We start from the raw sequence: 16,480 nt of genomic DNA on the forward strand, positions 1-16,480 counted from the left end.
GGAAACCCACGCAGACACGGGGAGAACGTGCAGACTCTGCACAGACAGTGACCCGAGGCCGGAATTGAACCTGAGTCCCTGGCGCTGTGAGGCAACAGTGTTAGCCACTGTGCCACCCTGCCGCCCCACCCACTCCTTACCAGGAAACGTCCATCACACAATCAATCCAATGGAGGTGGAACATTAGCTGGTGGTCCATAGAATCCCCACAGTGAAGAAGGAGGCCATTCAGCCCAACAGTTCTGCACCAACTCTCCAACAGAGCACCCTACCCAGACCCATCTCCATAACCCCATTTATTTACCCCACTAATTCCCCTAAACTACACATTTTGGCACACCAAAGGGCAATTTAGCATGGCCAATTCCCCTAAACTACACATTTTGGGACACTAAGGGGCAACTAAGCATAACTTATCTTAAACTGAAGTGGCGAGAAGATTAATCATAGAATCATAGAATCCCTACAGTGCAGAAGGAGTCATGTTTGCACTGACCACAATCCCACGCAGCTCTATCCACATAACCCGTGCACTTACCCTAGCTAGTCTTCCTGTAATAACATACCATTGGATGGAATCCATTGTTGGAAGTGACTGAGGAACATGTTAATAAAACAAAAACAGGAAACAAGGGAAAGAGGTTTAGAGTCATAGAAACCCTGCAGTGCAGAAGGAGGCCATTTGGCGAATAAAGCCTGTACTGACAACAATCCTACCCAGATCCTATCTGGATAACCCCCACGTATTTACCCTGCTAATCACCCTGGCACTAAGGGGCAATTTAGCATGGCCAATCCACCTAACCTGCACATCTTTGGACTGTCGGAGGAAACCGGAGCACCCGGAGGAAACCCATGCAGACACGGGGAAAATGTGCAAACTGCACATAATCAGTGACCAAGCCGGGAATCCGGGTCCCTGGCGCTATGAGGCAGCAGTGCTAACCACTGCGCCACCGTGCCATGTAGAGAATGGAGACTTGGAATTACAGGAGAAGCAAAGTTTTAAAAGTGTCCAGCAAGGGAAATTGATGGGGGTAAACTGTTTAAACCTCAATGCAGGGAATATTGCAAACAAGGTGGAAGAGTTAAGGGCACAGGTAGACACATGGCAGGAGGGTGTCACGGAAATCTGGCTAAAGGAGGGGAAAGATTGGCAGCTCAATCCCCTGGTTGTAGAGTTTTCAGACACGATAGAGTGGGAGATAGGAAAGGAGGGGGAGTGGCACGAATGATTAAATAATCAATTTAAGTAGTGAGAAGGGATGATAACACTCAACAAACAAGGCTTTATGAGTTGAGCTTAGAAATAAAAAAGGGGCAGTCACACTATCGGGAGTGAACTACAGACACCCAAATAATGAGAGGGAGATACAGTAACAAATATGTAGGCACATTTCTGCCTGTAATAACAAAGGGGCAATAATAGTAGGAGGCTTTAGCTATCCCAATATCAGTAAGAAGTCTCACAACACCAGGTTAAAGTCCAATTGGTTTATTTGGAATCACGAGCTTTCGGAACGCTGCTCCTTCCTCAGGCGAGTGGAGGGGTGGGTAGAGAGGTCCACATCACTATCCCAATATCAACTGACATTTAAACAAAGTTAGGGGCACTGAACTGAAGGAGGAAAATTCATGCAGTGTGTCCAGGAAAATCTTTCAACCAATTAGTGACACACCGAGGAGATGGAATCCTAGACCTAGTTTTGGGAACGAAAAAGGGCAAGTGTATGAAGTGACAGTTAGAAACCATATAGCACTGCTGCCGCACAGCGCCAGGGACCCGGGTTCGATTCCCGGCTCGGGTCACTGTCTGTGTGGAGTCTGCACGTTCTCCCTGTGTCTGCGTGGGTTTCCTCCGGCTGCTCTGGTTTCCTCCCACAGTCCGAAAGACATGTTGGTTAGGTGCATTGGCCATGCTAAATTCTCCCTCAGTGTATGGGCAGCACGGTGGCACAGTGGTTAGCACTGTTGCCTCACAGCGCCAGGGACCCAGGTTCAATTCCGGCCTCGGGTCACTGTCTGTGTGGAGTTTGTACATTCTCCTTATGTTTGTGTGGGTTTCCTCCGGGTGCTCAGGTTTCCTCCCACAGCCCAAAGATGTGTGGGTTAGGTTGATTGGCCAAGCTAAATTGCCCCTCAGTGTCGGGGGATTAGCGGGGTAAATGTGTGGGGTTATGGGGATAGGGCCTGGGTGGGATTGTAGTCGGTACAGGTTTGATGGGCTGAATAGCCTCCTTCTGTACTATAGGGATTCTATGATTCTCTACCTGAAGAGGTGCCGGCGTGTGTTGACCAGGGGACTTTCACAATAACTTCATTGCAGTGTTAATGTAAGTTGATTTTTGACACTAATAACTAAACTTTAAACCATATCGTGTATAGTGATAACAATTCAGTTTGATTTGGCATTACTGTGGGAAAGGACCGGGATAAAGCTGGAATAAAAGTTTTGAACTGGGGCGGGGCAAACTTTGTAGGAATGAGAAAGGACTTGGCTGCTCAAGGATAAATCCGTGGCAAACCAGTGGGAAGCACTAAAAAGAGAGATCTTAAATGTACAAAGTGGACATGTCCCCTCCAAAAATGAGTGATACTGCCAAATCTAGACCACCCCCCCCCCCTCCCCACCGCCGCCCCACCCCCCACCCCCCCTCCCCCTGTTGTCGAGAGGAATACAGGGGAAGATCGAACAAAAAAAGTGCAGGGACAAAGTAAAAAAGGAAATAAGGAAATCAAAGAGGGGGCATGAAAAAATATTAGCATGTAAAGTTAAAGAAACTCCCAAAATGTTTTACCAATATATTAATGGTAAAAGGCTATTTAAGGAAAACGTGGAACCTATCAGAGATGAAGAAGGGAATTTATATGTGGATGCAGAGGCTGTGAGAAGAGTTTTAAATGAATATTTTGTCTCGGTCTTTATAAAGGAAAGGGGTCATAAAGATTGAGTAGTCCTGGAGGAATACGATGAGATATTGGATGGGATAATCATAAAGCTCGAGGAAGCATTCAAAGGATTGGAATCCTTGAAAGTTGGTAAACCGTCAGGACTGGATGGATTCTTTCCGAGGCTACTGGAGGCGGTCAGGGAGGAGATAGAATCATAGAATCCCTACAGTACTGAAGGAGGCCATTCAGCCCATGGAGTCTGTACCGACCACCCAGACCCTATTCCAGTAACCCTCATTTAGCCTGCTAATCCCCCTGACACTAGGGTCAATTTAGCATGGTCAATCAACCTAACCCGCACATCTTTGGACTGTGGGAGGAAACCCATGCAAACACATGGAGAAAGTGCAAATTCCAACCAGACAGTGACCTGAGGCTGGAATTGAAACTGGTTCCCCAGCGCTGTGAGGCAGCAGTGCTAACCACTGTGCCCACTGTGCCGCAGATGCTCTGAGGATGATTTGCCAATCCTCATAAGATACAAGAGAGGTACAGGAGATCTGGAGAAATGCATTATATAAAAAAGGTCGAAGGAAATACCAAACAATTACAGGCCAGTTAGCCTTACATCGGTGGTGGGTAAATTAGTAGGATCAATCCTGAGAGAGGGGACTAACTGTCACGTAGAAAGGCATGGACTAGTGAGGGATGGTTAGCATGGATCAGTTAAAGGAAGGTCTTGCCTCAGAAATTTGATTGATTTCTTTGAGGAAGTAATAACAAAGAACTACAGCACAGTAACAGGCCCTTCGGCCCTCCAAGCCCGTGCCACTCCCTGGTCCAAACTAGACCATTCTTTTGTATCCCTCCATTCCCACTCCGTTTATGTGGCTATCTAGATAAGTCTTAAATGTTCCCAGTGTGTCCGCCTCCACCACCTTGCCTGGCAGCGCATTCCAGGCCCCCACCACCCTCTGTGTCAAATACGTCCTTCTGATATCCGTGTTAAACCTCCCCCCCCCCTCACCGTGAACCTATGACCCCTCGTGAACGTCACCACCGATCTGGGAAAAAGCTTCCCACCGTTCACCCTATCTATGCCTTTCATAATTTTATACACCTCTATTAGGTCTCCCCTCATCCTCCGTCTTTCCAGGGAGAACAACCCCAGTTTACCCAATCTCTCTTCATAACTAAGCCCTTCCATACCAGGCAACATCCTTGTAAACCTCCTCTGTACTCTCTCTAAAGCCTCCACGTCCTTCCGGTAGTGTGGCGACCAGAACTGGGCGCAGTATTCCAAATGCGGCCGAACCAACATTCTATACAACTGCAACATCAGACCCCAACTTTTATACTCTATGCCCCGTCCTATAAAGGCAAGTATGCCATGTGCCTTATTCACTACCTTCTCCACCTGTGACGTCACCGTCAAGGATCTGTGGACTTGCACACCCAGGTCCCTCTGCGTATCTACACCCTTTATGGTTCTGCCATTTATCATATAGCTCCCCCCTACGTTAGTTCTACCAAAATGCATCACTTCGCATTTATCTGGATTGAACTCCATCTGCCATTTCTTTGCCCAAATTTCCAATAAGAAGGGTTGATGAAGGTAGTGCAGTGGATGTGGTGTACATGGACTTTAGCAAGGCATTTGACAAAGTCCCACATGGCAGACTGGTCAAAAAAAGTAAAAAACCTGTGCGATACAGGGTAATGTGGCAAAGTGGATAAAAAGTTGGTTTAGTAACAGGAAACAAAGGGTAATAATCGATAGATGCCCTTGTGAATGGAAAGTTGTTTCAAGTGGTATTCCACAGGGCTCGGTGTTGGACCCTTATGACTTGAATCTGGGGGGGGGCATGATTTGGAAATTTGCAAATGACACCAAGATTGGCCGAGTAGTGGATAAAGAACAAAGAACAAAGAAAATTACAGCACAGGAACAGGCCCTTCAGCCCTCCAAGCCTGCACCGACCATGCTGCCCAACTGAACTAAAACCCCCTACGCTTCCAGGGACCATATCCCTCTATTCCCATCCTATTCATGTATTTGTCAAGACGCCCCTTAAAAGTCACTACCGTATCCGCTTCCACTACCTCCCCCGGCAACAAGTTCCAGGCACCCACTACTCTCCGTGTAAAAAATCTGCCTTGTACATCTCCTTTAAACCTTGCCCCTCACACCTTAAACCTGTGCCCCCTAGTAATTGACTCTTCCACCCCGGGAAAAAGCTTCTGACTATCCACTCTGTCCATGCCTCTCATAATCTTGTAGACTTCTATCAGGTCGCCCCTCAACCTCCGTTGTTCCAGTGAGTACAAACCAAGTTTCTCCAACCTCTCCTCATAGCTAATGCCCTCCATAGAACCATAGAACATTACAGCTCAGAAACAGGCCTTTTGGCCCTTGCCTGTGCCGAACCATTTTTGTGCCTAGTCCCACTGACCTGCACCTGGACCATATCCCTCCACACCCCTCTCATCCATGAACCCGTCCAAGTTTCTCTTAAATGTTAAAAATGAGCCCGCATTCACCACCTCATCTGGCAGCTCATTCCAAACTCCCACCACTCTCTGTGTGAAGAAGCCCCCCCTAATATTCCCTTTAAACTTTTCTCCTTTCACCCTTAACCCATGTCCTCTAGTTTTTTTCTCCCCTAGCCTCAGTGGGAAAAGCCTGCTTGCATTCACTCTATCTATACCCATCATAATTTTATACACTTCTATCAAATCTCCCCTCATTCTTCTACGCTCCAGGGAATAAAGTCCTAACCTATTCAACCTTTCTCTGTAACTCAGTTTCTCAAGTCCCGGCAACATCCTTGTAAACCTTCTCTGCACTCTTTCAACCTTATTAATATCCTTCCTGTAATTAGGTGACCAAAACTGCACACAATACTCTAAATTTGGCCTCACCAATGTCTTATACAACCTCACCATAACACTCCAACTCCTATACTCAATACTTTGATTTATAAAGGCCAATGTACCAAAGGCACTCTTTACGACCCTATCTACCTGTGATGCCACTTTTCGGGAATTATGTCTCTGTATTCCCAGATCCCTCTGTTCTACTGCACTCTTCAGTGTCCTACCATTTACCTTGTATGTTCTACCTTGGTTTGTCCTTCCAAAGTGCAATACCTCACACTTGTCTGCATTAAACTCCATCTGCCATTTTTCAGCCCATTTTTCTAGCTGGTCCAAATCCCTCTGCAAGCTTTGAAAACCTTCCTCACTGTCCACGACACCACCACTCTTTGTATCATCAGCAAACTTGCTGATCCAATTTACCACATTATCATCCAGATCATTGATATAGATGACAAACAACAATGGACCCAGCACTGATCCCTGTGGCACACCACTAGTCACAGGCCTCCACTCAGAGAAGCAATCTTCCACTACCACTCTCTGGCTTCTTCATTGAAAGAAGTTTAACAACACCAGGTTAAAGTCCAAAATCTCCACATGATGACTACGTTCTTCCACTGAGCCAATGTCTAATCCAATTTACTACCTCTCCATGTATACCTAGCGACTGAACCTTCCTGACTAACCTCCCATGCGGGACCTTGTCAAAGGCCTTACTGAAGTCCATGTAGACAACATCCACTGCCTTCCTTTCATCCACTTTCCTGGTAACCTCCTCAAAAAACTCTAATAGATTGGTTAAACATGACCTACCACGCACAAAGCCATGTTGACTCTCCCTAATAAGTCCCTGTCTATCCAAATATTTGTAGATCCTATCTCTTAATACTCCTTCCAATAATTTATCTACTACTGACGTCAAACTTACCGGCCTATAATTTCCCGCATTACTTTTTGAGTCTTTTTTAAACAACGGAATAACATGAGCTATCCTCCAATCATCCGGCACCTCACCCGTGGATACCGACATTTTAAATATATCTGCCAGGGCCCCTGCAATTTCAACACTAGTCTCCTTCAAGGTCCGAGGGAATACCCTGTCCAGTCCTGGGGATTTATCTACTCTGAGTTGCCTCAAGACAGCAAGCACCTCCTCCCCTTTAATCTGTATAGGTTCCATGACCTCCCTACTTGTTTGCCTTATTTCCATAGAGTCCATGCCAGTTTCCTTAGTAAATATGGATGCAAAAAACCCATTTAATATCTCCCCCATTTCTTTTGGTTCCATACATAGCCGACCACTCTGATCTTCAAGAGGACCAATTTTATCCCTTACTATCCTTTTGCTCTTAATATACCTGTAGAAGCTCTTAGGATTATCCTTCACCTTGTCTGCCAAAGCAACCTCATGTCTTCTTTTAGCCCTCCTGATTTCTTTCTTAAGTAGTTTCTTGCACTTTTTATACTCCTCAAGCATCATATTTGCTCCCTATTGCCTATTCATGTCATACATCTCTCTCTTCTTTATCAGAGTTCCAATATCCCTCGAGAACCAAGGTCCTTCTTATTCTTATTCACTTTGCCTTTAATTCTGACAGGAACATACAAACTCTGCACTCTCAAAATTTCTCCTTTGAAGGCCTCCCACTTACCATTCACATCCTTGCCAGAGAACAGCCTGTCCCAATCCACGCTTTTTAGATCCTTTCTCATTTCTTCAAATTTGGCCTTTTTCCAGTTTAGAACCTTAACCCGAGGACCAGATCTATCTTTATCCATGATCAAGTTGAAACTAATGGTGTTATGATCCCCTGCACACACTTCCGTCACTTGTCCTAACTCGTTTCCTAATAGGAGATCCAATATCACATCCTCTCTAGTTGGTACCTCTATATATTGATTTAGAAAATTTTCCTGAACACATTTTCCAAACTCTACCCCGTCTAGACCTTTAACAGTATGGGAGTCCCAATCTATATGTGGAAAATTAAAATCCCCTACTACCACAACTTTATGTTTCCTGCAGTTGTCTGCTATCTCTGCAGATTTGCTCCTCCAATTCTCGCTGACTATTCTCGCTAACTTCAACAAGACGTCCCAACTCTTGTATTCAATGTTCTGACCGATGAAACGAAGCATGCCGAATGCCTTCTTCACCACTCTGTCCATACCAGGCAACATCCTGGTAAATCTTTTCTGTACCCTCTCCAAAGCCTCCACATCCTCCTGGTAGAGTGGTGACCAGAATTGAACACTATATTCCAAGTGCGGCCTAACTAAGGTTCTATAAAGCTGCAACATAATGTAGAGGTCATAGAGTCATAGAGGTTTATAGCATGGAAACAGGTCCTTCGGCCCAACTTGTCCATGCCGCCCTTTTTTTTAAACCCCTAAGCTAATCCCAATTGCCCGCATTTGGCCCATATCCCTCTATACCCATCTTATCCATGTAACTATCTAAATGCTTTTTAAAAGACAAAATTGTACCCACCTCTACTACTACCTCTGGCAGCTTGTTCCAGACACTCACCAACCTCTGTGTGAAAAAATTGCCCCTCTGGACACTTTTGTATCTCTCCCCTCTCCCCTTAAACCTATGCCCTCTAGTTTTAGACTCCCCTACCTTTGGGAAAATATATTGACTATCTAGCTGATCTATGCCCCTCATTATTTTATAGACCTCTATAAGGTCACCCTTCAGCCTCTCCTACACTCCAGAGAAAAAGGTCCCAGTCTATCCATCCTCTCCTTATAACTCAAACCATCAAGTCCTGGTGGCATCCTCGTAAATCTTTTCTGCACTCTTTCTAGTTTAATAATATCTTTTCTATAATAGGGTGACCAGAACTGCATGCAGTATTCCAAGTGTGGCCTTACCAATATCTTGTACAACTTCAACAAGACGTCCCAACTCCTGTATTCAATGTTCTGACCGATGAAACCAAGCATACCGAATGCCTTCTTCACCACTCTGTCCACCTGTGACTCCACTTTCAAGGAGCTATGAACATGTATCCCTAGATCTCTTTGTTCTGTAACACTCCCTAACGCCCTACCATTAACTGAGTAAGTCCTGCCCTGGTTCAATCTACCAAAATGCATCACCTCGCGTTTATCTAAATTAAACTCCATCTGCCATTCGTCAGCCCACTGGCCCAATTGATCAAGATCCCGTTGCAATTGGAGATAACTTTCTTCACTGTCCACCATGCCACCAATCCTGGTGTCATCTGCAAATGTACTAACCATGCCTCCTATATTAAGGTTAGCTGTAATCTCCAAAATGATATAGAGGGGTTGGTGTAGTGAGTGGCAAGGTGGCAGATGGATTTTAACACACTGTGATATCATTCATTTAGGGAGGTCAAACAGTTATAGGGAGTATACAATAAATGGGAATATACTAAGTGAGGTAGATGAAGTGAGAGATCTTGGTGTACAAGTACACAGGTCCCTAAAGGCAGCAGTTTACCTAGACAAGGTTGTAAATAAGGCATACAGAATGTACTCCTTCATTGGCAGAGGTATAGAATGTAAAAGGAAGGATATAATGTTGGAATTGTATAAAACACTGGTGAGCCAACAACTGGAGTATTGTGTGCAGTTCTGGTCACCACATTACAGGAAGGACGTGATCGCTCTGGAGAGAGCGCAGAGGAGATTTGTAAGAATGTTGTCAGGGCTGGAAAAGTGTAGCTATGGGGAGAGATTGGATAGGTTGGGGTCATTTTCCTTGGAACAAAGAAGGCTGAAGAGTGACTTGATGGAGGTGTATAAAATTATGAGGGGAAGAGATAGAGTGGACAGGATAAAATTGTTTCCCTTGGCGAAGAATTCTAGAACCAGGGAACATAGATTCAAGATAAGTGGCAGTAGATGTAGAGGGGGCATGAGGAGGAACATTTTTATGCAGAGGGTGGTGAGTGTCTGGGATTTTCTGACACAGTTGCTGGTGGAGGCAGAGACCTTAAACTCTTTAAAAAAGTACCTGGATCTGCACCTTAAGTGCTGTAAGCTACAGGGCTGTGAGCTGGGTGCAGGAAGGTGGGAATAGAAAGGGCACCTGGGTGTCATAGAAACATAGGAACTAGAAGCAGGAGGAGGCCATTCAGCCCTTCGAGTCTGCTCCACCATTCATTTTGATCATGGCTGATCATCAAATTCAATATCCTGATTCCCCCCCGTTCCCCTCCATATCCCTTGATCCCTTTAACCCCAAGCACGATATCTAATTTCTTCTTGAAATCAGACAACGTTTTGACCTCAACTACATTCTGTGGCAGTGAATTCCACAGCAAATTCTGAACCTGCCAGCAAGGCCCACATGCCGAGAAAGATGATGCACTTAAGAAGTTCCAAAAAACAGTTTGAAATGTGGTGCCAGAGCTAAGTGGATATATATCGCAGAGGAGGAGATGGTGGCATAGTGGCAATGTCATTCGATTCGTAGCCCAGGCTGATGTGCTGGGGGAACATTGTCTTGTGCCCACACCACCGGCCGCCAACCTTCTGGCCTAAGCCTGAGCCACCAAACCCCAGGCCTCTGCTACCTAAACTCAGGGCCCATTCTGACAAGATATGGGGGAGGAGAAGGTGGTGATGGCCTAGTGGTATTATCGCGAGACTATTAATCCAGAAACTCAGCTAATGTTCTGGGGACCCAGGTTCGAATCCCGCACGGCAGATGGTGGAATTTGAATTCTATAAAAAATATCTGGAATTAAGAATCTACTGATGACCATGAAACTATTGTCGATTGTCGGAAAAACCCATCTGGTTCACTAATGTCCTTTACGGAAGGAAATCTGCCATCCTTACCCGGTCTGGCCTACATGTGATTCCAGAGCCACAGCAATGTGGTTGACTCTCAACTGTCCTCCGAGGGCAACTAGGGATGGGCAATAAATACTGGCCAACTAGTGACGCTCATATCCCATGAACAACTATTTTTAAAAATCTGGGACCCCGCTGCCAAACCCCAGGACACAGAAGCTGAATTTCAGACCCCCATGGCTGAACTCTGGGCCTCTGCTGCTGAATTCTGGGATCCAGTGGCTGAACTCTGACCCTGGACCCCAATGAAAACTCTTTCCACCAACGACACTCTCCAACCTGAACCTTGACCTCTCTCTCTCTCGCCTTCATTGTTGGTCCACATTGGCTGGGAGGATGCAACAGAGGCCTTGACCATCGCTACTGGTTCCAGCCTGGCCCCCGTGGGCTGAGCTCTCGGGCAGTGGGAGGAGGTGGGGGTGGGTTGGGGGTGGAGAGAGACGTGGAAGAGGGAAGAAGGGGGAAAGAGGGGCTGTAGTATAACGGGAGCAAAGGGAAGGGGAGGAAAGTGGGTGGAGGAGAGAGAGACAGAGGAAAGGGGAAGGAGAGGAGGAGGGGTGAGGTGGGAATAAAATCTGTGGCACTGCGGGAGGGGTGGAGAAGATGTTTGCTCTGGGGTTGAGGGGAGGGTGTTGAGAGAAGAAACCTGTGGCAGTCTGGGTGGCGGGCTGAGGGGGTGAGGGGGTAAGAGGGTGAGGGGGTGAGAAGGTGAGGGGATGAGGGGATGAAGGGGTGAGGGGGTGAGAGGGTGAGGGGGTGAGGGGATGAAGGGGTGAGAGGGTGAGGGTGAGGGGGTGAGGGGGGTGAGGGGGTGAGAGGGTGAGGGGATGAAGGAGTGAGAGGGTGAGAGAGTGAGGGAGTGAGAGGATGAGGGAGTGAGGGGGTGAGGGTCGGGATCTGCTCCACTTCATTATCGGTTATGAGGAAAACATACTGCTGGCTGGTGAAAGCGTTAATGTTAAAACAACATCTGCTTTTTCTAAAATGAGCTCCATTTTCAGCTACAGAAATTCAGAAACACGGAGAGCAAACTCTACGGGTGGAATCTTCCACACTTGCTGAAGTCAATGGTCTTCCCTCCAGGATGGGCCCACATGATCCAGCCCCAAGATTACCTTCGCATCATAGAATCCCTACAGTGCAGAAGGAGGCCATTCAGCCCATCAGGTCTGCACCGACTCTCCGACAGCGCATCTTACACAGGCCCTCTCCCTGCAACCCCATACATTTCCCATGGCCAATTCACCTAACCTGCACATCTTGGAGACACTATGGGGCAATTTCACATGGCCAATCCACCTAACATCTGGTTCACTAATGTTCTTTAGGGAAGGAAATCTGCCGTCCTGACCTGGTCTGGCCTACATGTGACTCCAGAGCCACAGCAATGTGGTTGACTCTCAAGTGTCTTCGGGGTGGGCAATAAATGCTGGCCAGCCAGCGATGCCCATGTCCCATGAATGAATTTTTTAAAACCTGCACATCTTGGACTGTGGGAGGAAACAGGAGCACCCGGAGGAAACCCATGCAGACATGGGGAGAACGTGCAAACTCCACACAGACAGTGACCAGAGGCCGGAATTGAACTCGCGTCCCGTGAGTCAGCAATGTGAGGCAGCAATGCCAACCACTGTGCCAACGTGCGATGCAGAAGATGTAGACTTGGAATTACAGGACAAGCAAAGTTTAAAAAGTGTCCAGCAAGGGAAATTGATGGGGTTAAACAGTTCACACTTCAATGCGAGGGGCATTGCCAACGAGGTGGATGAGTTAAGGGCACAGGTAGACACCTAGCGGCAGGCTGTCTTTGCTATGATTGAAACCTGGCCAAAGGAGCAGCAAGATTGCCACTGCAGCAGGTAGAGCAATTCTGGTGACAGAATTCTTACGCTGTCATCTTGCTAATCACAAATGATTAACATCTGCGGTTTGATTGCTTCTCGTGATGTCAAATGACAGCAAAACAATTGCTTTCGAGCACAACTGATGTCACATGCGCACAGATACTGCTGTTGAACACAAACAATGTCAATATTTTCCACAAGCCCTTCAGTTCCAGGGCATTTAGAGATGGGCAATAAAGCTTTACCAGCGATGCCCGCATTCTATGATAGGATAAATAAAGACTCAGGATACTCCAAGACATCTTGGATCCTCTCACGGGATCCAGGGTGAGGTAGCGAATTGGATACAAAATTGGCTTGATGACAGAATACGAAATCTCACAACACCAGGTTAAAGTCCAACAGGTTTATTTGGTAGCAAATACCATAAGGTTTCGGAGCGCTGCTCCTTTGTCAGATGGAGCTCCGTCTGACGAAGGAGCAGCGCTCCAAAAGCTTATGGTATTTGCTACCAAATAAACCTGTTGGACTTTAATCTGGTGTTGTGAGACTTCTTACTGTGTTCACCCCAGTCCAACGCTGGCATCTCCACATCTTGATGACAGAAGCCAGAGGGTGGTTGCAGAGAGTTGCTTTTCAAACTGGAGACCTGTGACCAGCGGGGTGCCTCAGAGATCGGTGCTGGGTCCACTGTTATTTGTCATTTATATTAATGATTTGAATGAGAAGATAGGAGGCATGGTTAGTAAGTTTGCAGGTGACACTAAGATTGGTGGCATAATGGACAGTGAAGAAAGTTATCTCCGATTGCAACGGGATCTTGATCATTTAGGCCAGTGGGCTGACGAATGGCAGATGGAGTTTAATTTAGATGAATGCAGGGTGATGCACTTTGGTCGATTGAATCAAGGCAGGACTTGCTCAATTAATGGTCGGGTGTTGGAGAGAGTTATAGAACAAAGAGATCTAGGGGTACATGTTCATAGCTCCTTGAAAGTGGAGTCACAGGTGGACAGAGTGGTGAAGAAGGCATTCGGCATGCTTGGTTTCATTGGTCAGAACATTGAATACGTGAGTTGGTACATCTTGTTAAAGTTATACAAGACATTGGTGTTGTGGGAAAAATCCACCAGTAGTCAGACTTCGAGATTCAGAAAATACGATTTATTAAACGGAGCTCCGTGGAGAAAAGCGCTATGTTCATAGAACACTTTTTCTCAATTGTATACCGGGAGCGGTTCAATTTTATACCCTTTACAAAATGGGTAGACCGGTGATTCGAAGATTATCACATTTACAAGTATTTAACATTTCATGAATGGGTACATTTCCCCATATTTACAAGAATACAAACAGGTATAGACATTTAGCATTTTATGAATGGGTCTATCAATGGCTAGTTTCGTCTTGTGCGGGTGCTAATCGGTTCCCTCGCATTCATATTTCCCGCCTTCCTCTAGCATTAATCTAAGCTCTTTGTTTAGGGGTTTCCTTATCTTAAAGATGTTTCGACCCTTGGCTTTGGCTTCCTGAGGTGTTTGTTTGCGATGAGTCACTGTCTGTACTTTGTAAGTGGTTTGTCTGTCAGGATTCTGGCTTGACGTTATTTCTGAAAAGCGGGAGCCTGTGGCCGTTTTTCTGGCTTCTTTCACAGTTAACCCTGTGTGTGCCAGGCAGCCATTTCAGAGTGTGCTTTCTTGTGCTGCCATTTTAAAGTGTGCCCCCCTTGTATTTTCCCCTTACAGTCCCTCCTGTTGGTCGGATTATAGCTTGGACAATCCTCAGACCACCAATCATACATTCACATATACAGGTTCTCTTTCTTCTCTCCTTCTTTGCTTCTTTTGATGTCTTTATTTCTTCCAGTATCTTCATTTCTTCTGACGTCTTCGGGGATCTTCATTAGAGGTTCTTCTTCGATGTACACACTGGCTCCTGGCACAATTCTTGTCAACATTATTTTAAAACAGGCTTTAAGGCATCCCACAGTCAGACAACAGACAAGTATAATGACAATGAGTATAATCAACCCATGTAACAGGTACGATTCCCAGGATTCTCCCACCAGCCAAGCCAGCCAACTACCTCCTCTTGTGGGTCCCTGTCTAAAGTTATCGAGTTGCGTCCTGATGTCATTGATGACTTGTGTAATATTGTAAGACTCATCTGTGACATGGGTTATGCATTTGTCGCCTATGATGGCACATACTCCCCCTTGTTGTGCTAACTGGTAGTCCACTGCGTATCGTGTCTGCTGCGCATACAATCTTAACTCAGCCATTTCTTGGTTGACAGCCTCCAATGCTTTTGAAGTGCTGTTTCCCAGGATTGTTAGCCCACAAACAATATGGTTTCTATTCTTAGCTCCAATTACCCCGGCTGACCCTCCTAGAGATAAAGTTCCGAGGAACCCATACCCCAGTGAGGATCCCAATGTATTCGGGGTTTCCCAGTTAGCGCAGAATTCCCTGCTAATAGCCCGGGTCACTATTCTCCTCCTAATGTACCCCTTCTGAGGGCATGGAACAGTCAGTGGCCCGATTGTTCCTACCGCAAAACGGTTTGGGAGGTTTGGGGTTTCTGTCATGTAGGTACCATTGAAGAGGAATACATACCCCTTCTTAGCCCGGTAGCATTTAGTGTCCCGATTGTGAGTTTGCTCATACTGCCAATTGTTCAGTTCACTTAGCTTCCCGTTTGATCCCACCACCTGGTAAGTATCAAAGGGGTATGTCCATTTGGCTGAGCTTACGTGAGTCCCATTGCATTGCCCGCAAATAAGCTGTCTTCCCGCGGTTATATTTAAACATTTTCGTTCGTCACAAATACAAATAATCCGTCCCTTGTTGATCCGACAATGTTGACGGACACACTGTGTCTGTACACAAGAATCATTCTTAGGGACTAAGGCATAGGCACATCCCCATCCCTGCCCCGTGAAACAAAGCGGATAGCTTGCAGTGTCTGGGCAAGCTTTTCCTCCCTCCTGTTGGGACCCCTTGCATGTAGGATTTGTGGGGTTTACAAGTCCCACACATCTCCCCTGTAAACCTCTTTTATATTTGCCAATTTGTCCCTTACAGGGTGTCTCTGATGTATCTACAGTATATAAGTCATGAGGGGTCCACCCAGGGGTGGCTACAAATAGGGCTTCTACAGATTGTGTTAATGGGTAACATACAGTTCGATTCCCATGTAAATGTATGTGGGCTTGGTAAAACAAGTTGTCTTCTAGCCCAGTCAGATTTACGGTTACCACAACACAAAATAATACAATTACATACGCGATTACATACATTTTCGCAACAGTTGTAACTTAATATTACACTTTTAATCCTTTACAGTTTATTTCGTTTATTAACCCGCGCACGCCGGCTCTTGCTTGCAGTCTTTGCCTGTGTCGAGGAAAGCAGTTCTGTTAGTTCATCAATTTAGCTTACTTATCTCCTTTGTATAATTTCAGCTGTGTTCAGTGCTTCCAGACACCTTTCCCTCTTATGTCTATACAGGCACAGGTGTCCCCACTAATTATAATTTCATATGGCCCATTCCACTTTGGTGCAAACCCTGGTTTGTCGGGTAGTGTTTTCACTAGGACGCGACTTCCCACTGTTGGGACGTCAGGGAGCGTTTCCAGCTCTCTCTCTGCGTCTTTTATTTCCTGATTATCTTTTACCAATTTGCGCATCCCTTTTAGCTGGGTGCTCAGGTCCAGAACGTATCTCTTGATTTTATCTTTTAGTGGACCGACATCGGTCCCACCTGTTATGATGCTTTCTGGTAACTGCATCGCCCGTCCTGTCATTAGTTCATAAGGGGTTAATCCGGTGGTCCGGTTCGTGGTCGCCCTTAATTTCATTAGTATGGTGGGCAATACCTCTGTCCACCTTCTCCCTGATGTCTGCATGGCCTTAGCAAGTGCATTTTTTAGTGTTCTGTTCATACGTTCTACCATTCCAGAGCTCTGCGGGTAGTAGGGGATGTGAAATTTTTGTTTTATCCCCATTAATTGGCACACTGTTTTTATTACC

This window comes from Mustelus asterias, chromosome 2 (genome assembly GCF_964213995.1).
Source record: "Mustelus asterias chromosome 2, sMusAst1.hap1.1, whole genome shotgun sequence".
In the NCBI taxonomy this organism is placed as follows: Eukaryota; Metazoa; Chordata; class Chondrichthyes; order Carcharhiniformes; family Triakidae; genus Mustelus; species Mustelus asterias.